This window comes from Convolutriloba macropyga, unplaced genomic scaffold (assembly GCF_964194025.1).
Source record: "Convolutriloba macropyga unplaced genomic scaffold, txConMacr16.3 SCAFFOLD_1810, whole genome shotgun sequence".
Classification (NCBI taxonomy): domain Eukaryota; kingdom Metazoa; phylum Xenacoelomorpha; order Acoela; family Convolutidae; genus Convolutriloba; species Convolutriloba macropyga.
In genome coordinates this window covers 6,204-30,458 of record NW_027450888.1, presented here as the reverse complement: position 1 = coordinate 30,458, position 24,255 = coordinate 6,204, and positions in this window count along the sequence as shown.

The window sequence follows — 24,255 nt, the reverse complement described above, 5'->3', positions numbered from 1 at the left end:
TCTAAGCAAAAATTTTTGTTCCGCTTTATGTGAATTAGTCTATAAATTGAGCTAGCAAGTCAACACAAACTGTAAGCCCAGCACTGTTAGACAGTTGAGAGAACAACTTAATGTAAATTGTGTATAAAAAAGGAGAAAAAATCAAAACAGCTCTACTCTACATGCGCAAAATCTACTTGGCAAGAGATGGCTCTAGGAATTAAAAAAGAACAACAGCAAAATTGAGTGATTTAGACTATCTGATGTATAGTTAGTCCCAAAAAGTTTCAACGCTATCGAACGTTTAAAAGTAAAAAGTGAAAATTTTGATGTTCAGTTGCATGTTAGGAGTATTTCGAACTTTTTCTTGCGTTTCAATTTTCTGGGACTAACTATAGTGGTTAACAAATTAGGCTTGCACGTAAGAGATGCAGGTAAAAATTCGGCACTTGTTGTTTTTCACAGCAGTCTATAACTTGACGAGACCTACCCTACAAGCTTACTTAATGTATGAATATTTACTCAAAATTACTGTGACCTAGAATGTTTCAAAGAACTTATTGCATATTGCCCTCCTTTGAAAATCATTGGGCTAATTCGTTGGTTAATATGGTTTAACATGGAAAAGCGGTTACCAGAATGATTCATTTACTTGCAATAATTGTCCTTTTGAAAAAATAATGTTTAGTTTTTGCTTATTTGTTCTCACCCGAGCCGAGGAACTTAAGCCGAGGAAATAAGTAAAATAGGCGGTAACAAGAGTTCAAAGGTTACAAAATTCAACACAATTTTCACAGAAGATCTTGAGGTGAAAGCGCTGAAAAAATGTTCAGCCCACTCAAAATGATGTTACAAAACGCAGTGATTTTTCTCAATTGTTGACTCTAGCGTAGATCTCACAGTTTCCCGTTTCTAGGCAGAGACCTCATTTCTTTTGGCACGAAATTTCAATATCTATAGTAGATCTGAATTATTTGCGTTTCTAAGCGTAGATCTTACATAGCGTACATCTAAGCGTAGACCTAAACTTACCCTTTCTATGCGCAGGTCTCCATAGTTCTTTGTATAGAAATTTTCTCTTCTGAATGCTTTCCAACAGTTGTGATTAACCGTACAGATTTTTTAAAGATTTAACGTTATTTAATCAATCAAATAAAAAATTATTAATTTATTATCCTCTTCAAGCTCCTTCCCCCACCCAAAAATTAAGCTCCTTCCCCACCCATTTTTCTTGTTTTCCTTTTATTTTAGGACAGGTCTTTCAACCAGAACTAAGGTTTTTGGTTCTTTTACAAAAATAAAAACCAGGTTGTACGGGCTGGAGAAAGTTGTTTCTTTTTTGATGCGTAAAAAATTGAAAATTTGACTCAGAGAAAAAATTTGCCTCGCATATGCATTCCAGCGTATCGCATTTAAAAATTGTGAAAAAATTTTTAAATTTAAAGCAGCGCCACTGTGTTACATATTTCTTAGCACCTTTAATTTTATTTCATCTATTGGCATATTAAGTAGCAGCTTTTCATAGTTGGTTTGTTTTCAATTCTTTAATAAAAATTGTTGTTAAATTTTGCACTTTTTGTATAATTACTTAGGCAGGTGGCTCCCATGTCTATGTTTGAAAGCTTTCATAGTAAATAGGTGCATCAATTTAACCCGCTATTCAACAAATACATAAAAAGCGGAAAAGCGTTATTTTTTTAAACTAACAAAGGTAAAATTTAATTGTGGTTTTTCAGAGGAAAAAAATAACAGATTAGGTTCATAATATTTATGTTTGCTCCTAACTTCTTTGTGGAGGAAATGTTTACATTTTGTTAATAGAATACGAATAAAGTGCAGTTTTTTGGTAGAAAGAATTACCCTCGCTCGACCAGTTTATCTTCTATTGTTTTCTATAAATCGACCTTGAACCCTATCCCAAGTTTCCTGATCTCAATTGAACCATAATAACAAATCAAACATTTTTCAGTGCCAAAAATATACTTGAAAAATTCATCAAATGTAACAAAAACTAACTTAAGAGCTAACTAAGACTTGCAAGGTTTTCTTTCCATTGACATTTAGGTTAACTTAATTTTAAGTTTATTGCTCTCTAACGTTTTGTGCAAATTGAATTGTTTACGTATTGAAAAATTATTATAATTGGTTACACCAAAAAAGCGTCAAAAACTATGGAAAAATTAAAGAAAAACAAGGAAACAGATGAACAGATATTTAGTTTTGTTAAAAATAAATAACTTTTGAAATACCGAAAAAATTTAAATCTTTAATTAAACAAAACAACGACTACAAGGTATTGCAACTCAAAATGTTTATGTTTTGAAATGGGATAAATCAATAATACCGGTTAAAACCAATTGAATTTGAGACCAAAACAGAAATTTATCATCAGAAGTTAGAGAAACAGTAAGAAGTATTAGTGCTTTACCTAAAAAACTAATTTAAAAGATATAAAAAGTGAAAATTTATTTTGATTGCGTCCTATGGAACCACTATTAATTGTCAGAACCAAAACTTATGTAGTTATTTTTTCAGAGTTAAATAACAATCCCTTCTGGAGGATGGATTAATGATCTAGCAATTTTGGACGTGACAAGATCCGCAGCAAAATATTGTTTAAATTTACTGAAGTCAATTCCGCGAAAAAAAAATCTAAATCCGAGTGAATCTCAGCGTCACCTGGTAAGTTACTTTTAAATAAGTCGTGCCTGACAAATTGTACTATGAATTCTCAATTTTATTTCTGAAATTGGAATTTTTGGCAGGATATTCAAAACATATGTCAAGAAAATCAAAAACTCGAATACTCTAAAGTGAAGCAAATTTTGATTTGTCAGTTTTTTGAAATATTCAAAAGAAATGTAAAACAGCGCTTATGCGTAGCTAAAGGTATATGTTAGAGTATATTAGAGTATAAAGCACTCTAGGCTTTGAACTCTAATTGACCTATACTCCAATTTCTTTTGACGACAATTTTGTTGGTCACAATTCAAAGAGAGATTTCAATCGAAATTGATAATAACATTTCATTTCTACATATTTCTTGAGATTACTTCATCCAACAGTTGAATATTTGCTCAATCCGAACAATATTTCTTCCTGATTTTCTCAATATTATTGTTGTAGCAAAGAGATCGCTTACGCCATTAGCAGTTTTTATGGTTTTTCAAAAAATTGAGCAAACCATAAATTTATTTTCTTATATTGAACCAATTATATAACTTGACAAAAAAGTTTTTGTTTTTTTGTAACTGGGACTTACTTGTTTATCCCGTTTTGAAAGATCAAAATGTGTGAAATCATCTTACAAAAAAGACAGAGCATCAATAAAATCCAATGCTTGGAATGCATAAACGTTTCTACACAGGGTAAGAAACTGAAATATAATCACTCGAAAGTGAAGAAAATTTGGCGTTATCAATTTTTTTGGTAGTTTAGTAAGGGTAACTACGTTAAATTAGAAAGCGCCCTCGGCTTTGAACTCTAATTGGTTTAGGCTTCCCATTACTAAACACCAACTTATCTAGACGACAAATTAGCTGCTCAATCTTCAACAACAGAATTCAATCAAATTTTACCGTTACATTTCAGTTCTACATAATTCCAAAAGAAGCTTTTTCATCCAAAAATATTCGCTGAACCGAAGTAATCTACTTTCTGACTGCCTCGATAGAGAATGTCTGAGGCCGTCAACAGGCTCTGTTTTGTCAATATCATAGTCACTTTAAGGTTTCAAAGAAGAGAAAACTATTAAACTTTTACTTATACTGAATAAAATAAAGACCCCGAGAAAAATGCTTTTTGTCAATGATGTTTTTGTTACTGCTTCCTAAATTCACCTATTCCCTTTGATTATTTCGGAAAAATGAAAAAAAAATTTCTCGAGAATTAAGTTTTAAGGAAAATTTTCCATGAAACGTGTCTTAAGGATTGCAAGAATTTTTTCCAAGAAGTTTCTGTCGTTGAATTTTTTAACCATTTTGGTAGCTTGATTTCTGCGAGACAATGTAAAATATGACCACGAAGTTGGTTAAGTCCGAAGTCTGCTGTGGTATCAGACGAATAACCTAAGTAGTGGGAAGCATGAAAAAGTAGCTTGAAGATTTCAAAATTAGTGATTTAGCAGGCTAACTTTATTGTTGATTTTTAACTACATCAAATGTGAGTTCTAATAGATTAGAGCAAACTATTCGCAATTATTGAAACCTAAATGAACCCCAAATATTACAAAACCCATGTTGAACGAAAGTCTCACCACCAAATTAACAAATTTCACGTTGGTGATTCGCAAAAACAGCATATTGTAAAATGCTGTTGTGCAAATTTAATGGCAAAAACTGTTCTTATAATTTTTACAGTTAAATCATGCACTTATTTTTCAAAATTTTTTCCATCAAAAATGCCAAACCTCAAAAAAAAAAAAAAAACTAGCGAAGAGAAAAACTAGAAAAGCAAATATCGATGTTGCAGTACTATTGAACTAACGAATTTTAATGAATAACTGGTGGAAAATCACCGGAAACAAAATTCGGTCGAAATTTGTTTAAAAAACTACTTTTTTGCTAATTGAATGAATTTGACTTGGTGATAACTGGAAAAAATGAACCCATTTGTATCAAAGCCCACTGAAGAGAACAAATCCGTGTAATTGTAACAACTTTTTGTTGAATACTTAGACTTAATACTTAATACTTAATACCCAAATTCAAATGCCTGGGCATTTTTTCGATTTTTTTGCATGTTGCATCACTAGAACAGAGCTTCCAATGAACAAACTTTTCTATCATTTTCCTTTACTCCTTTACATTGAGTCGCGTATAGTATATTTTCTTTTCTCTACATAATTATGGCACACAATTTGTTTTTTCAAAACCAAAGTTTGTAAAATAATGAGGCGAATATGTGACATAATATATGCAGTTACGCCAATTTCTTTGATTTGGCACGAAAATCCTATTATATATATTAATGCCATTGAAGCTCTGAAGTACACAGATAGGAACCTCCTAAACAAGACAAAGTTCACAGCAACTACAAAGAATTATTTAACAGAACAATTCCAACTGAAAGCAATTATTTGGGTCGCAAACAATAGGCTACTCAAAAAGCAATGGTGTAAAGAACACAACCTAGGCTGAGGTCCCAGACCAAAAGTTGATATGTTCAGACCGAAATGAACGCACAAGGGGGTGTCATGCGTTCAAAATTACACGGTCTGGAAACACGAATGAACGCACGATAGTCGTTCATTCCACAAAGTGCGTCTGGACATAGACAACTTTCAACGCACGATTGTCTTGACATACGTAAATTTGAACGCACGATAGTCCGGACATGGGAAACTTTGAACGCAGAAAAATCTGGACATACTGACCTTGGACCGCAAAAAAATTTCTGAATGAAAACAAGAATGCCAAAAACTGATGAGTCCACGTTTAACTAAACACTCTTACTAGCGTGCTCACTCAAGCGGAAGCTTTCTACGAAGAAATCCTCATCTAAATTGAGTTCAAAAATTGCAAAACTTCGAACGCAGAAAAAGTCAAAGCCAACAATTTGCATTGCTTTGGACAATTTAACGCCCAGACCATTGCTGAAGTTGAAAAACAAAATCAAGCTTTAACTACTGGGTGAATGGCACCCGCTTCAACCAATATTTTCAACGAGCACTTTTTTTAATTTAAAATGTACCAAATGCTGGGTCACTTCTTCAAAACCATCACCATAAAATATCTTTACTTGAGAAAAAAACATTATAAAGACGTTGTCTACAACTAATAAGATGAAACTGTCAGTAGGTCTGGACATAAACGCACGAAAGTCTGGACATACGCACTTTTGCACGCACGAAAAACGCACAAAAACTTTTGACCGCAAGAAAGTCTGGACATAGGTTTTTTTGAACGCACGATAGTCTCGACATGAACGCACACATTTTCAAAATTTGAGCGCACGAATTTTGGTTTGGAACAAACGAAAGTCTGGTCCTATGTAAATTTGAACGCACGAAAATCTGGTCATAGGTTCTTTTGAACGCACAAAAAAGCGCAAAAATTTTTGAACGCACAAGAGTCTGGACATAGGTAAGTTACATCTGGGGCGGTCTCGATATAGACATGGGTTGTCTGGGACTGTCTGGAAATATGGATTTTCGGTCTGGGATCTCAACCTGGGAAAAATAGTGATTCAACTTGGAATTCAACGGACAACAGAGGTGGATTGCGTTTTTTTTTTGGAACAAAGGAGGCTCAAGGAATAAAACCTCTGAAATACACACGCTTAACTCTCGTTGCAACGTGCTCAACCATGTGTGCAATCTACGCTTTTCAGAGGTGTACAGAGGCACAAAAACAAGAAAATCCTGATTTAAACAATTCATTCTCTTAACAATTCTGCATGAACCCTAATGAAGAAAAAGCCATTACGGAGGCGGGAAAAATCGGAATTAAACTGATATTAAAAATTTGAGATTCAAGATGAGTCTCTTTTAACAATATCTGGCAAAGATTACGCAAAAACTGAAACCAAAATCATCGAGCGGAAATGGGCTTCAATTTAGATTCACTAATTTTTGCCTAATTAAATTACAGATTTAGGTTCCTCGAGTGAGGATGCCTTAGTCACACCACAAAATATTACCAACCAATGTAAGGTTACACCGATCAAAGAATTCAGCATCCCAAAATTCGAAATAGAGGAAGCGAAACTTTTTGCAAAGCTTGCAGGTCTCTGTGAACCATAGTAGTAGTAAGAAACCAGTACACCTGAACTCACTTTTTGGCTGATTTTACCCAAACATGTTCGATCATGCGCGCGAATGAAAAGTTCTTGGCAATTATTCCCTTTTAGTTTAGGATTGTTGCCTGAATATGTAATAGACATACCTCAACTTTATTTTGAAATAGAGAGATACCTTTTTTATGGGTTATTTACTCAAACTCCGCGGTTATCTTGTCTCTTGATGGTTAATTATTGAGACAGAGGAAACAAAAACAAAATAACCATACTTTTAACAGATAGCTTGGAACCATTATTTTGCTTTAAATGTAAAAATGAAACAAACTAAGAAATTAAATTAATAAAGCAAGGTTAAGAACAATCAATAAACTATTTATAACAAACATCTAAAAAATTTAAGACACAAAATTCAGTTTTAAGTCATTGTTTTAAGTTTTATAAATGTACGAAACCGCATCTCTTGTAAATGTTTGAAACCGCATCTCCGTCAGCAGCTTCTGCATACATCTATTTGTGTGTTGTCTGGACATCTGGATATTTCAGGAAAAGCATGAGTAGAAAAAGAAATCTATATCCCCTAAAATAGCTGTTATTGTCACAAGAAGCTCTTGCGCGGAGCAGTCGCAGGTTGTTGTATCTCCTCGTCATTACTTCTTGAGATTCCCAACCGGGGTGGAGTTGGGCAGCTATCCCCTATTAGAGCTGTTATTGACACAAGAAGCTCCTGCGCGGAGCAGTCGTAGGTTTTTGTATCTCCTTGTCAATACTTCTTGAGACTCCCAACCGGGGTGGAGTTGGGCAGCTATACCCTATTAGAGCTGTTATTGACACAAGAAGCTCCTGCGCGGAGCAGTCGTAGGTTTTTGTATCTCCTTGTCAATACTTCTTGAGACTCCCAACCGGGGTGGAGTTGGGCAGCTATCCCCTATTAAAGCTGTTATTGTCACAAGAAGCTCCTGCGCGGAGCAGTCGCAGGTTGTTGTATCTCCTCGTCATTACTTCTTGAGACTCCCAACCGGGGTGGAGTTGGACAGCTATCCCCTATTAGAGCTGTTATTGTCACAAGAAGCTCCTGCGCGGAGCAGTCGCAGGTTTTTGTATCTCCTCGTCAAAACTTCTTGAGACTCCCAACCGGGGTGGAGTTGGGCAGCTATCCCCTATTAAAGCTGTTATTGTCACAAGAAGCTCCTGCGCGGAGCAGTCGCAGGTTTTTGTATCTCCTCGTCAATACTTTTTGAGACTCCCAACCGGGGTGGAGTTGGGCAGGTATCCCCTATTAAAGCTGTTATTGTCACAAGAAGCTCCTGCGCGGAGCGTTCGCAGGTTTTTGTACCTCCTCGTCAATACTTCTTGAGACTCCCAACCGGGGTTGAGTTGGGCAGCTATCCCCTATTACAGCTGTTATTGTCACAAGAAGCTCCTGCGCGGAGTAGTCGCAGGTTTTTTTATCTCCTTACCGGGGTGGAGTTGGGTAGCATCTTCAATATTCAACGCTTACTGGACAAGCGTTGTTTCTTTGCTGGCGGCTCTTCCTCTGCTTCGAAATCGATATACGGACATCTTGAGAACGGCTTTTCCTTGGGAGTTGCATCAAAATCCATTATTTCTTCATCATCGGACTCAATTTGAGAAGTTTTCCAGAACCCAGGATCAGGTGGAGAATATGTTTCTTCAACCTCACTATCCAGTTTTTCAGCTAAATCTCCGATACTTTCACGTTCATTCATCTCAATATAGGACTTTAGAGTTCTTTCCTGGTGTTTTTTCTGTTTTTGACCAATTTTGTAGTGTCCATAAGCATATGAGCGAATGCCATCACTCAGATAATAACGTTTATCGTCAAATGCACTCAAAGCAATTTTGTTAGACTCTGTTATGTTGAGTGTGTGTTTGTCACTAGTTATAGATGTTACTAGTTTTCTCAATGGTGATCTGGATTTGAGCACATATTTGAACTTATCATGATGAAGTGTCTTTTTCACATGTTTGCTCACACCCTTGGCACTTTGTTTGACTGTTTGCAAAGTTTTTACAGAGTAAGCTTTTGGTTTCAGAAAAACTGCTTCCATCACAATGTCACCATTCAGTTCATCTGATAATTTAATTGGCACTTTTTTGTTCAATTCACTAAATAAGTGATGATCCTTGGGATAATAACTCAAATCGAGTACGTGTTTCAGCTGTTTAAGATCTTCGTAAATGTCATCCGTCTCAATTTCATAAAAGAGAGAATCAGTGTCACGATACATCACTTGAGCTTTTTTGTCAAACAAAGGCCTCATTTCTTCATAATGAAACCTGTACAGGTGTAGTTTTGAAAGATCCAAAATAGCAGCACCCAGATAAGTTGGTTTATTCCACCTGATCTCTTTCTGGCTGAGAGTGATCCCAACAAGGTTCTCTCGAAATATAGTGAACTTCTCAAAATTGTACTTGTTGCAGTAAAATTTTGCTTTCTCCTCATTTTCAACAATTACCATCTTGTAACGACATCTCAAATTTTCCATCGTTTTTCCGAAGCATGAATTGTTCAACAGTTTGAAAAAGTTCTTTTCAAAGGTGCTGATACCGGTTTGTTGTCGCAACTTTGTATTCTGCTCAATATAGCACTTCATAAAGTCACTCTGGTTGAACTTCAGAGTCTTATGTAGTCTGGTTGCTTGGAGCCCCTGTTGACAATAAAATTTCAGAACTGAATAATGACATGCATAATTTTGCTTTGACTGAAACGTTTCGAGAAGCTTCGGGATATGACTGGTCTTGTTCCCCAATTCTAATTGATACTGAGAAAGCATCTCAGCATCAACTTTTAACTTTTCAGCAGCCAAAGGAAAATCATTGTGATTGTCATGTAAGTTGCTAGGATAATTCAGATCAACCATTACAAAGCACCCAACATCACTTTCGTCAGATGTTTGCGTAATTTTGTCCAAACTGATGTCTGACCATTCAAATCCTCCGGTTGGCAGTTTTTTCATCATTGTTCCACCGTATAAGTTAACGACGTCCAGAAAAAGTCCATACCTACTCGGTTTTTTTTCATTGAAGTCGTCCAAGTATTTGTTGTTAGCTTTCATATACCGCTTTTCATCAATTCAATTCAATCCTCCACGGATTGCTCTCTCGCAAAACAACAGCATATCTATATCGGAAGGCAAGTCCAGTTTTTGACTTCAGTTGTTTTCAGCATTGCATCCCATGAAATATTGGGTGCACTATAGTAATGACAGGGTTCTAATCCATATACCTGATAAAAGAGTCTCCGGCATCTTTCAAACACGTCAGCCAGAAGAGTGACATCAGTTTTGAGATACAACAAGAGATAGTCACCAAAGTTTTTGCAGCCAAACATATTCCAAACTTTCTTAGCGTGCTGAACATCCTCCTCAGAAACATCAATTTGACCAGACAGTGAATTTATCCACTGATCACCATAATGAGGCAACGACTTTTCAGAGAGTTTCACAAAGCTATCGAGATACGAATATGGGAAAACTCCTTTCTTTTGCAAAATGTCGACATGTTTCGGGAAATGTTTAGATAATTGAATGTAGTCCTTTGTTTCGAGTTTTGTAGCCAGAGTGTCAAGACTCCCCGATAAAAAACAAAAGCTGTCAAGGAAACGAAATTCTTCGTACAGTAGCTTGTCATCATTGCTTTTACCAACAGGAACAAAGAACGAGAATGAGATGTATGTCTCACTGTTGCAAGGAATTACTGTCAATTTTTCTTCCGATTGGATTTAAGTGTATTTCAGTAGATGATGTGCGTCATATTTACTCCAATTGTGGAAGAAAATAGGCGTAAAAGTCTGCGTGCGAAGCTTCAGATTGCAGCTGTTGTGTGCAACTCCGTAGATTTCACCAGTAAAGTGATCATGATGGATTACTTTTTCGTCGTTCAGACACATCTGACAAATAACACATCTTTTACCCTGATCAATCATTCTCATTCGTTCTTCATCAGATATTATGAGGCGTCTATGCTTCTGTTTTCTCTCAGAAATAGATTTGGCGTTCTCTCTGAGCCACTGAAAAAACTCTTCGATGCATTTCTCACCTTCAAAACTGTAATAATCACTTCCACCAGCTTTATCAACAGCACAAAAACCTATTGCGCAAGGTTTCTGAGTTTCTTTGTTCAAGGTGTAGCTATTCTCAGGATTCTGGCGGCAGGCATCATGCTTAAGGCTGACAGCCTCTGTGTCGGCATAAATCACTAAGGGAACTGAAAACGTTTTATGACAGTTTGTAAATTCGATTTTTGAGTCTTCCGTTGGCATAGTAATATGAACAGCTTTATGCTCCCCACATAAATCCAAATGTTTCTCCAGTGATATGTTGTCTTGAAATCCAAGAAGGCAACGTTCGCAAAACTTGTATCGGTAGTGTTCTTTACCACTGAATTGGCGGGCCATTAAAGCGTGAAAATTCGTTATCAAGCAGTAATGACTAGTAAATTCATCGGTCAGCAAAAGCAAAGGAATAATTTTTTGTGTTTTTATTTTAGACAAATAAAGTGGTAAAATTTTGTTTTTCTCGAAACCAAAAACATTAATTCTAATATTGTTTTGTTTCTCAAACTTTGGAACATCCGTCAAAGACATGGGGAACTCAATATTATCCAAATTGAGTTTGTGCAAATTTTGCTTGTATTTGTTTTGCCTCTCTCGGTTCTTGTTCTCAGGATACAATGCAGCAAGTAGTGAGTATGCGAAACATCTGCTGTCATTGTTTCGTATATTCAGTAGAAAATGGTTTCCAACTAAAGCGGATGGTGTAGCAATGTAGCTGCTTCCTCTGATAGGTTTAAATTTGTTGATGTTGATATCCAAGGGATCAATTCTCTGAACAACGAACCCACTTCCACCGGTTGAAAAAATCTGGATTGAATTGTTCATTTGGTCAACCATTTCAAAAATTTCATCATCTGATAGTTCTGTTGTTAAAGTTTTCGACTTTGTGTTTGCATGACAGCCGACTTTGGTACCATCTGTTGGTTTCAACATCTGTACAAAAACAGAGAGTTGAATTTTCAAAGGTCCAAGCTCTGCTATTTTGTTTCTCACAAATAATTTTAGGTCTTCGAGATGCTCCGTAACAAAGGTGAACACATCAATTTGTTTGTCCGCTTGTATCCTGAACGACTGAAAAAACTTTCCAATAGCTTGTTTCTCTTGTAGCTCCAAACTGCATTCAATCTTCTCGGAAACCTCTGTGTGAGTACCATGAGCGTCTTCCTCATGTCTGGCACGCGATGAAGTATCGCCATAAATTTGTGTACATTGCTTGCACTTCGCATACGTCTGACATCTATGAACTGTTTTCAAATGCTGAATCAAGTTCCTGCTCTGAGTGAACTTCTTATTGCATTGTCCGCATTCATAGTCTGTTGTTTTTTCATATTTTGTGTTATGCTCCTTCTCCATATGTTGCAATAGTTTCTGCTTCTTGTTGTACTTCTTCGAGCACTCGTCGCAGTTGAAAGTCTTCATCTAAAACAGAAAAAGGTGTATCAATATTTGATTACTGATAATCATTTTTAAAAACATACTAAAAAGACTCATCCACGGATCATATATAGTAACTTAAACCATACAAGGAATTTAATCACATAACCTGTTCACTTAAAATTCCTAAGAGATACTATCTATGAAATCATTGATTTTGACCTTGTATAAGATTTTGTGGTTTTTAAATTTTGTGAGCTCACAAGGAATGACCTGATTGAAATTCACTCTAACACAATTAAACATGGAAACAATAAGTGTACATTTGATTTTAAAAATTCCAAAAAATAGCCAGTTTTTTCTTAGAGAAGAATCAGTAATCTAAGGAAAAGCGAATATATTTAGACGTTTTGTTCAATAATCTTTAAACTGCTGTTAAAAAATTTGGTTTTAATGAGAAAAATAGAAACTTACACTTCTAATTTGTTTGAAATATTGTGCCTGCAAAAAATTAGTTTGGGACACAATTTGCTTGACTCCAATCTAAGCAACTGCTTGACTCCAATCTAAGTTTGCACTTGTTGAATGCTTTAAAATGATCTATCTAACTAAATAACTTGCTTTTATAGTTTTTGATTGTTTCAAAAAAAACTTGGCTCAAACTGATGCGATAATTTGAGATTGAACCTCAAAAAAATGGTAGTCCTCAGTTTTGTTTTCCAAAATTAGGTGGTTTGCTTTAAATTAGGAGAAAAAATTTGGGAACTCACTATATGGCAACCACTTGCAACAACTAGATTCAATTATATAAGATTAAACTTACTTCTATAAGATTTTTGTTGTTAAGTTTTTACAAATCAAAACTAATTCATTGGGAAAGAAAAAGAACGACTGATCAGTAGTTGTTGAATGCTTCAAAATTTTTATTTTTTAAAGCAAGGATTGTTTTCATGGTACTCTTGTCTCAAACTGATGCGATAATTTGAGATTGAACCTCAAAAACATCGTAGTCCTGTTTTTTCCAAAATTAGGTGGTTTGCTTTAAATTAGGAGAAAAAAAGTTGGGAACTCACTATATGGCAACCACTTGCAACAACTAGATTCAATTATATAAGATTAAACTTACTTCTATAAGATTTTTGTTGTTAAGTTTTTACAAATGTTGTTAAGTTTTTACAAATCAAATCAAGTTTTGTTGTTAAGTTTTTACTAATTCATTGGGAAAGAAAAAGAACGACTGATCTGTAGTTGTTGAATGCTTCAAAATGGATATTTTTAAAGCAAGGATTGTTTTTCATAGTACTTTTGTCTCTCTAAAATCTGTTTGAATTTTTGTGTGTTGAATTGATTTTTCGTTTTGTGTGGACCCAGTGGACTTAGGCTAAAATCAAGATAAGGCCCTAATGTTCTTTTTGACTGACTTGCAACTTGTTTTACTATTCATGAATTTTATATCTGATTAGAAACTCGATTTCCAATTGACTTTTTCTCCTTGATGTTTTTTTGGGTTGCTTTAAAAACTGTCAGATGAATCTTTTACTTACAGAAAATTATGTTTTCAATAAAGTGTGACAGAATCAAATCGTTGTTAATTTGGGTTGCAGTAAAAGTTTTAATGCTTTTGAGGTTCAATAAAAAATTTGATAAAAGCAATCTCTAGATGCAATATGACAAAAAAATTGACTGAATTTTCAAAAATTGATGATTGTGACCTCGGTGTTCAAAACGAATTTTCTCACAAGTCAACTGAGGACATTTTTGTGGTTGACGAACACAATTAATTCAACAGTCAATCAAAAGTTAAAAGACTGAAGATAAAATCATGTTTTACATATCAAATTTCATAGCACACTAGTTTATTATCGTACCTTGCAAAAAAAGGATCACGATTTTTAACTGAAGTTGACAAAAACTTTAAAAAATGTCAAAATCCATATAGTTGTCGTAATTTTTTTTCCAAGAAACCAAAAGTTTTTCAGTTTTGCTTCATCTTGTAAGTTCAAGTTCGAGTAGATTGTAAAAGGGCTGTATAGTTTCCTGAAGGAGAAGGAGTCTACCCAATTGATTTCTGGATTGTAGTTTTGGGATTTTTAATCGCCATTTTTTGTAGCATGGGAAAAAAAATCTGGCTTTTTTTGGGTAGCGCAAAGCATATTTTGTCTTGCTGATCTTTATCATAAATATCAACATTCTGTTTCTGTTCAGTTTATTTTGACAGTTTAACAAACTTTGACATTGCAGATCCCCGCACTCAGTACCACATAATGTAAAACGGATGCTGAATTTGCCCTTGATTACGAAATATGCAACTTTTATCTAGATAAAGTTTTTTTTCGGTTCTATAAATTGGTTGAAAATTATTGTTACTACAGATACGTATGTAGTACATAACGTTCATAGTTCATACTGTAATTTTGAAAAATTCTTGATGTTGAATTTCTTCTTTGATGCTGCCAATCGAATCAGCAAAATAAATGCTTCTTCAACAAAATGGTCTGAACGTTTTTATTTTAGTTTTTCATTCAAAAACAAAGTTAGAGAAACTATGTCAGAGTCTATGACATCTAATAAAAACTAATTTGCATCTATTGACTGCTGTAAACGTTTATTACAAATTTTAGGATGGTTTCGAAAAAACAACTTCAACAAAAATTCATGAGTAGTTACTTAATGATAAGAAACTTTTGCTAGTGTTCAAACTTTTATCTGAAATTTTCTTTGATTTTAAATAGATGAACTCTTTGGTACGTTTTTGTTCGCATATTGCAATTGAACGTAAATTAACAATTGAACAGCCTCCAGGACAAAATTTTTGTTTTGTTTAAATATAAGTGAAAATGAATTTCACCGCTTATCTTACAAAAACTCAACTCGTATGTTTTACATAAAGGAGATTGAATTCGATTTAAATCCAAAACAAATATGCTAAGAAATGCGCATAGTGGTTCTACTGAACTTTTTTCTGTTAAAATCCTTAGTTGATTTAAAAAAAAATTTTACCTACAAGAAATGTCTTTACTATGAACTTTATATCTATGATGACTCATTGACACTTTTTTGAAATATTTCTGGACAAATTTAGTTATGTTGTAAAGCACTAACGGAATTTAGTTGAAAATTTCTGATGCAATTAAGATTTGCAAACCTCCAAAGATGCATATATAGGACTATTAGGGAGTTTTTAGTGCTTTTTGAGACCGTTATTTTAATCAAGTAGACTGACGTTTGGTCTGCAAATTAAGTTTAAGCGAGAAATCTTTGCTATGATTGAGGAGTTTTGATTCAATGACAAGTTTATTTCGATATTTGCTATATATATATATATATATATATATATATATATATATATATCTCAAAGTAAGAAAGTTTTGGTGTCAATCCATTTTTTTCACAGATGTGAAGAGAGAGACAAATGAAACAAAGAAGCATTTGGAGAATTCTTTTTGGCAACTTAATTTTTAAACTTAAATTTCAAAACTGCTTAATTTTTTTACCTAAGGCAATTTCCGTTAAAAATTTCAGTTGACTTTCGATTACTCATATATTTGTACATTAGGAGGGGGAAATAATGTAAAATTGACCTTTGATGACTCATACATATGTTATGTGAGCAAAATTGATGTTTTTTAAAGTAATTTTGTGTTAGTTTTCACTAATGGGACAACTTTTCCTTAAGAAATTTTTCTCTAGGACTTGTACATTAAGAGGAAAAAAATGATGTACAATTGACCTTTGATGACTCATACATATGTTATATGAGCAAAATTGATGTTTTTTAAAGTGCATTTGTGTAAGTTTTTACTAATGGAACAACTTTTCCTTAAGAAATTTTTCTCTAGGACTTGTACATTAAGAGGAAAAAAATGATGTACAATTGACCTTTGATGACCCATACATATGTTATAAAAGCAAAATTGATGTATTTTAAAGTAGTTTTGTGTTAGTTTTCACTAATGGGACAACTTTTCCTTAAGAAATTTTTCTCTAGGACTTGTACGTTAAGAGGGAAAAAAATGATGTACAATTGAACTTTGATGACTCATACATATGTTATAAAAGCAAAATTGATGTTTTTAAAGTAGTTTTGTGTTAGTTTTTACTAATGGAACAACTTTTCCTTAAGAAATTTTTCTCTAGGACTTGTACGTTAAGAGGGAAAAAAATGACGTACAATTGAACTTTGATGACTCATACATATGTTATAAAAGCAAAATTGATGTTTTTAAAGTAGTTTTGTGTTAGTTTTCACTAATGGAACAACTTTTCCTTAAGAAATTTTTCTCTAGGACTTGTACATTAAGAGGAAAAAAATGATGTACAATTGACCTTTGATGACTCATACATATGTTATATGAGCAAAAGTGATGTTTTTTAAAGTGCATTTGTGTTTGTTTTTACTAATGGGACAACTTTTCCTTAAGAAATTTTTCTCTAGGACTTGTACATTAAGAGGAAAAAAATGATTTACAATTGACCTTTGATGACTCATACATATGTTATAAAAGCAAAATTGATGTTTTTTAAAGTAGTTTTGTGTTAGTTTTTACTAATGGGACAACTTTTCCTTAAGAAATTTTTCTCTAGGACTTGTACATTAAGAGGGAAAAAAATGATGTACAATTGAACTTTCATGACTCATACATAAGTTATAAAAGCAAAATTGATGTTTTTTAAAGTAGTTTTGTGTTAGTTTTCACTAATGGGACAACTTTTCCTAAAGAAATTTTTCCCTAGGACTTGTACATTAAGAGGAAAAAAAACAATGTACAATTGAACTTTGATGACTCATACATATGTTATATGAGCAAAATTGATATTTTTTAAAGTAGTTTTGTGTTAGTTTTCACTAATGGAACAACTTTTTCTTAAGAAATTTTTCTCTAGGACTTGTACTTTAAGAGGAAAAAAATGATGTACAATAGACCTTTGATGACTCATACATATGTTATGTGAGCAAAATTGATGTTTTTTATGGTATATTTAAGTTAGTTTTCACTAATGGGACAACTTTTCCTTAAGAAATTTTTCTCTAGGACTTGTACATTAAGAGGAAAAAAATGATGTACAATTGACTTTTGATGACTCATACATATGTTGTATGAGCAAAAGTGATGTTTTTTAAAGTATATTTAAGTTAGTTTTCACTAATGGGACAACTTTTCTTTAAGAAATTTTTTTCTAGGACTTGTACATTAAGAGGAAAAAAAATGATGTACAATTGACCTTTGATGACTCATACATATGTTATATGAGCAAAACTGATGTTTTTTAAAGTATATTTAAGTTAGTTTTCACTAATGGAACAACTTTTCCTTAAGAAATTTTTCTCTAGGACTTCTACATTAAGAGGAAAAAAAATGATGTACAATTGAACCTTGATGACTCATACATATGTTGTATGAGAAAAATTGATATTTTTTAAAGTAGTTTTGTGTTAGTTTTTACTAAAGGAACAACTTTTCCTTAAGAAATTTTTCTCTAGGACTTGTACATTAAGAGGAAAAAAATGATGTACAGTTGACCTTTGATGACTCATACATAAGTTATATGAGCAAAATTGATGTTTTTTGAAGTAGTTTTGTGTTAGTTTTTACTGATGGGACAACTTTTCCTTAAGAAATTTTTCTCTAGGACTTGTACATTAAGAGGAAAAAAATGATGTACAATTGACCTTTGATGACTCATACATATGTAATAAAAGCAAAATTGATGTTTTTAAAGTAATTTTGTGTTAGTTTTTACTAATGGAACAATTTTTCCTTAAGAAATTTTTCTCTAGGACTTGTACATTAAGAGGAAAAAAAGGATGTACAATTGACCTTTGATGACTCATACAAATGTTATGTGAGCAAAATTGATGTTTTTTAAAGTATATTTGTGTTAGTTTTCACTAATGGGACAACTTTTCCTTAAGAAATTTTTCTCTAGGACTTGTACATTAAGAGGAAAAAAATGATGTACAATTGACCTTTGATGACTCATACATATGTTATATGAGCAAAAGTGATGTTTTTTTAAAGTAGTTTTGTATTAGTTTTCACTAATGGGACAACTTTTCCTTAGGAAATTTTTCTCTAGGACTTGTACATTAAGAGGAAAAAAAATGATGTACAATTGACCTTTGATGACTCATACATATGTTATAAAAGCAAAATTGATGTTTTTTAAAGTACATTTGTGTTAGTTTTCACTAATGGAACAACTTTTCCTTAAGAAATTTTTCTCTAGGACTTGTACATTAAGAGGAAAAAAATGATGTACAATTGACCTTTGATGACTCATACATATGTTATATGAGCAAAAGTGATGTTTTTTAAAGTGCATTTGTGTTTGTTTTTACTAATGGGACAACTTTTCCTTAAGAAATTTTTCTCTAGGACTTGTACATTAAGAGGAAAAAAATGATTTACAATTGACCTTTGATGACTCATACATATGTTATAAAAGCAAAATTGATGTTTTTTAAAGTAATTTTGTGTTAGTTTTTACTAATGGAACAACTTTTCCTTAAGAAATTTTTCTCTAGGACTTGTACATTAAGAGGAAAAAAATGATGTACAATTGACCTTTGATGACTCATACATATGTTATATGAGCAAAAGTGATGTTTTTTTAAAGTAGTTTTGTGTTAGTTTTCACTAATGGGACAACTTTTCCTTAGGAAATTTTTCTCTAGGACTTGTACATTAAGAGGAAAAAAAATGATGTACAATTGACCTTTGATGACTCATACATATGTTATAAAAGCAAAATTGATGTTTCTTAAAGTACATTTGTGTTAGTTTTCACTAATGGAACAACTTTTCCTTAAGAAATTTTTCTCTAGGACTTGTACATTAAGAGGAAAAAAATGATGTACAATTGACCTTTGATGACTCATACATATGTTATATGAGCAAAAGTGATGTTTTTTAAAGTGCATTTGTGTTTGTTTTTACTAATGGGACAACTTTTCCTTAAGAAATTTTTCTCTAGGACTTGTACATTAAGAGGAAAAAAATGATTTACAATTGACCTTTGATGACTCATACATAAGTTATATGAGCAAAAGTGATGTTTTTTTAAAGTAGTTTTGTGTTAGTTTTCACTAATGGGACAACTTTTCCTTAAGAAATTTTTCTCTAGGTCTTGTACATTAAGAGGAAAAAAATGATGTACAATTGACCTTTGATGACTCATACATATTTTATAAAAGCAAAATTGATGTTTTTTAAAGTACATTTGTGTTAGTTTTCACTAATGGAACAACTTTTCCTCAAGAAATTTTTCTCTAGGACTTGTACATTAAGAGGAAAAAAATGATGTACAATTGAACTTTGATGACTCATACATATGTTATAAAAGCAAAATTGATATTTTTTAAAGTAGTTTTGTGTTAGTTTTTACTATTGGAACAACTTTTCCTTAAGAAATTTTTCTCTAGGACTTGTACATTAAGAGGGAAAAAATGATGTACAATTGACCTTTGATGACTCATACATATGTTATATGAGCAAAATTGATGTTTTTTAAAGTAGTTTTGTGTTAGTTTTTACTAATGGAACAACTTTTCCTTAAGAAATTTTTCTCTAGGACTTGTACATTAAGAGGAAAAAAATGATGTACAATTGAACTTTGATGACTCATACATATGTTATAAAAGCAAAATTGATATTTTTTAAAGTAGTTTTGTGTTAGTTTTTACTAATGGAACAACTTTTCCTTAAGAAATTTTTCTCTAGGACTTGTACATTAAGAGGGAAAAAATGATGTACAATTGACCTTTGATGACTCATACATATGTTATAAAAGCAAAATTGATGCTTTTTAAAGTAATTTTGTGTTAGTTTTTACTAATGGAACAACTTTTCCTTAAGAAATTTTTCTCTAGGACTTGTACATTAAGAGGAAAAAAAGGATGTACAATTGACCTTTGATGACTCATACAAATGTTAAGTGAGCGAAATTGATGTTTTTTAAAGTAGTTTTGTGTTAGTTTTTACTAATGGGACAACTTTTCCTTAAGAAAATTTTCTCTAGGACTTGTACATTAAGAGGAAAAAAATGATGTACAATTGACCTTTGATGACTCATACATATGTTATAAAAGCAAAATTGATGCTTTTTAAAGTAATTTTGTGTTAGTTTTTACTAATGGAACAACTTTTCCTTAAGAAATTTTTCTCTAGGACTTGTACATTAAGAGGAAAAAAAGGATGTACAATTGACCTTTGATGACTCATACAAATGTTAAGTGAGCGAAATTGATGTTTTTTAAAGTAGTTTTGTGTTAGTTTTTACTAATGGGACAACTTTTCCTTAAGAAATTTTTCTCTAGGACTTGTACATTAAGAGGAAAAAAATGATGTACAATTGACCTTTGATGACTCATACATATGTTATATGAGCAAAAGTGATGTTTTTTTAAAGTAGTTTTGTGTTAGTTTTCACCAATTGGACAACTTTTCCTTAAGAAATTTTTCTCTAGGGCTTGTACATTAAGAGGGGAAAAAATGATGTACAATTGACCTTTGATGACTCATACATATGTTATAAAAGCAAAATTGATGTTTTTTAAAGTACATTTGTGTTAGTTTTCACTAATTTTTGTTTGCAATTTTTTTAGAGATCGATAACTTCTGGTTGAAACTTTTCAATACATTTTTAACGAGTTGGGCATGAACCGAAAAATGGTCTTACATATTTGTTGATGATGTTTAAGAACATTGTTCGTGCTGTCTTGTAAGATTAGCGTTTCACTCGTTCTTTCTTCATTTTCAATTAAAACCTTTAAGTTCTCATTTCGGGTGGATCCCCTGTATGGATACACAGCATATCAATTGGAATTGTTCTATCAAGTTCTAAATTAGCAAATATACTTCTGTCCAAAACTAAATTTCGGCTCTCCTCTCAAAAGTGGTTTTTTGGAAGGATCTTAATTCGTCCGTTTGCATGATAATTTCTACCGTGAGCCCTGGTTGAATTACAGTCTCCAGAGTCATCGTGCACTATTGATCTGCCATCAAGCATCTTTTGAGCATATTTGGTTATAATATCTTTGATAAACATGTCTTGTTACACCAACTTTTCTGTAATTTATCAAAAAATTTGACCGCTTCTTCCTTTGAGAGGCTAATGTAGGCTGGTTTGCTAATACTTCTTTCCAAGTGATGCAAATAAAGAATCGAAATTGTGTTACAGAAGCAGAAAAAAATTCAGTTATTGAAATTTAATTTTTAACAGAAGAGCCAATAATTAATTTGAGTCGATCAATGGTAAATAGCGTTTTAGAAGAGCGGCTGTTTTAAAACAAACCAACTGTTGTCTCGAAAACAAAGCATCTGTGTTTTCTCGTCAGACAAAAGCCTTTAAAGAGCGTTACCAACCAATTCAAAGCTCATTTCGAATTGTGAAATTCTGAAAAACAAACTAAAACTGTTTAAACTGAAAAACAAACTAACTGGCAAAAAGTCAAACACACTGGGTCAAATTAGCATTTTAATTCATAAAAAATAATTAAACATACCGAAAAAGCTCTGACACGCATATTTTTTCTGAACATTTGAGAATAAATTAGTTTTCTGAGAAATTTATAACTAAAACTTAAAAACTGGCCCCTGATTGCTCAACTACTTTTCTTTTTCAGAACAGGGCAGGAACAAAAACAAATCTAATAATATTTCTGCTCTTGACATAAGTTCAGGTCTGTTCAGCAGAATGATTTTTACATTCTGTTTCACTGACACTTGGTCAATTTTGAACAACTGAGAGCACAATTAGTCCACTGAATAAGATTCATAAGTTACGCCTCAGTGTTTTTATCTTCTTTGATATTACGAAAACACGGCTCCCGCAGCTTAAGAAGGCTGTTTAATCATGCCATTTTTTTTGAAAAAAAGACTACATATTTATTCAAAAACCGATTGAACACAAAAATTTTGTTGAGAAATAAACCTTTGTAATCATTGTTTTTGGTAGAGTGTGAATCTTACGCAGAACGCTGCATCAAAAGTTGTGTCAATAATTTTTGTCCGTTATCATAACAAATATATCGGATTACGCTCATTTTTTGCTGATAAGAGGTGGCTATAATCAGAAAATACAGTACATCAAACATAAAAAGTATTCTTAAGATCCACTAATTGGAATGTAGGTGAACACAGGGAAAAGGAAACAGGCGAATTTTATCTTGAATCGTGACGAAACAATATTAGATATGGGCAAAAATGTTTTGCAAAATTTGTCAAATTTGTTAACATTGTTAACTAGTGTTATAATTGCAAAATGTAAAGCTGTCCGCAAAGACTCACTATTGTGCAATAGATTGGCACGTATTTGTAAAATTACATTTTATTTACAAATTTTGATGAAGGCTTACAAATTTTTCCGGGACTTAAATGGGAATTGTTGTTTCAAATTTTTTGCAAATTTTCAAAACTTAGTTTTACGCTCTTACTTACTTGATACCAAGACTATTTAATTGTGTAATTTTCAATCATCTCATTTTAATTTAACTTTTTATTATTACAAGGAGGCTCGGTAATGTTCGATCGCACATAAGGTTCCGACTCCGCTCATCCACAATTTTGGAATAATTGTCTACCAAAAGAGGATTGAAAAACCCAAAAAATCATGTATTTCTCAAACAAAATTGTTTATGAACGGAAAAATAGCCTCCGAAGCAAACAACTCAGTGGCGTAAAAAACTATGCATTATTTGATGATATATGCCAATAATAGGAAAGCGAGTCAAGACGAACAGCAAAATCAAACAACAACAACAAACATTAGTTACCTCAAAAAAATTATGTCCAATTTAACAAACAAAACTTATTAAATATGTCAAAATAGCGTCAGATAAAACCGAAACAAAATAAATTGGAATTCACCAGAAAATATTAGGGACCAGCCCATAAAAAGCTTGGCAACAGTTAGACAATAAGGAAAAAAACAGTAAAATTAAAACAATTGCTTTTTTTAAAAAAAACAATTATTTTCAAAGTAATGAGTACTATTAGAAACCAATTAAAATACCCCATAGGTTTACGATTAACAATGCTTCCGTAGAAAGAAATTAAGAACTGTCGGTAATCAATTTTTTATGAGGTTACAAAAAGAACAACAAGAGACAACAAACAAAAAATCGATTAAAACTTGCCAGAAAACGCTTTCGAAGCCGTAAAGCCATATTTTAACCCTAAAATTACGTACGATTTCACCATATTTGAACACCGATAATGTATTATGAGATCTCTTTTTAAAGAAACTAGGTAACAAGTACACAAAATGAAAAAAGGGCAAATTTAATTAATACCTGTTTTTTTAAAGCCTTTGATTACAAAAGAAAATAATTAAACATGTTTTTTTTTCTTCCAAAGAAAGCCCTTGAGACCTGCATTTATCCAGAATATGTCTCACGTCTACAAAAATAACGTCAAATTTGACAAAAATCAAAACCTAAATTACTTTTTTTGTGAAAAACCCGTGTCGAAGCCAGTAAAGTCACATCGAATCACTTTAAAACATTAGGTTTTATGACACCAATCCCTTTTGACACTTTCCCGTGACACCAAAAATGTCATATTTGGTGTGCAATTAACGAGACTAGTTAACAAACAGGCAATAAAAGGAATAAAATTGCGAAATTAAAAAGTGGTTTTTTTATTTTGGAAATTAAAAGTCATGAAAGGCGTCAGCTATCTACTAATATATATCAGAACATTGACTCATCTGTTCTTCCATTAAAAACCACTGTATCTGGGTCATCGTACAGGAAAATTTAAACGACTAAAAAGACCAGGTAAAAACGAGTTTTCTTCGAGAAAGTAGTGTCGAAACAGTTGAAACCATAATCTTTATCTTTAAAGATTTTAATATTATCAATTTTGCTTTATTTTGGAACGTCAATATTGTGATATATGGATTGTCAATAACGTGATAATATGACAGAACTATAAAACGTGAAAAATGGGCAATTGCCTAAAAATTTTAAAAAAATGTGTAAATCTAGTAGTATCAAATCCAGAAAAACATAACTTAAGGCGTAAAACTGCAAGATATATTAAATCTTAAATCATTAGAAAGATGAAACTTTTTTTGCTTTTACTAAG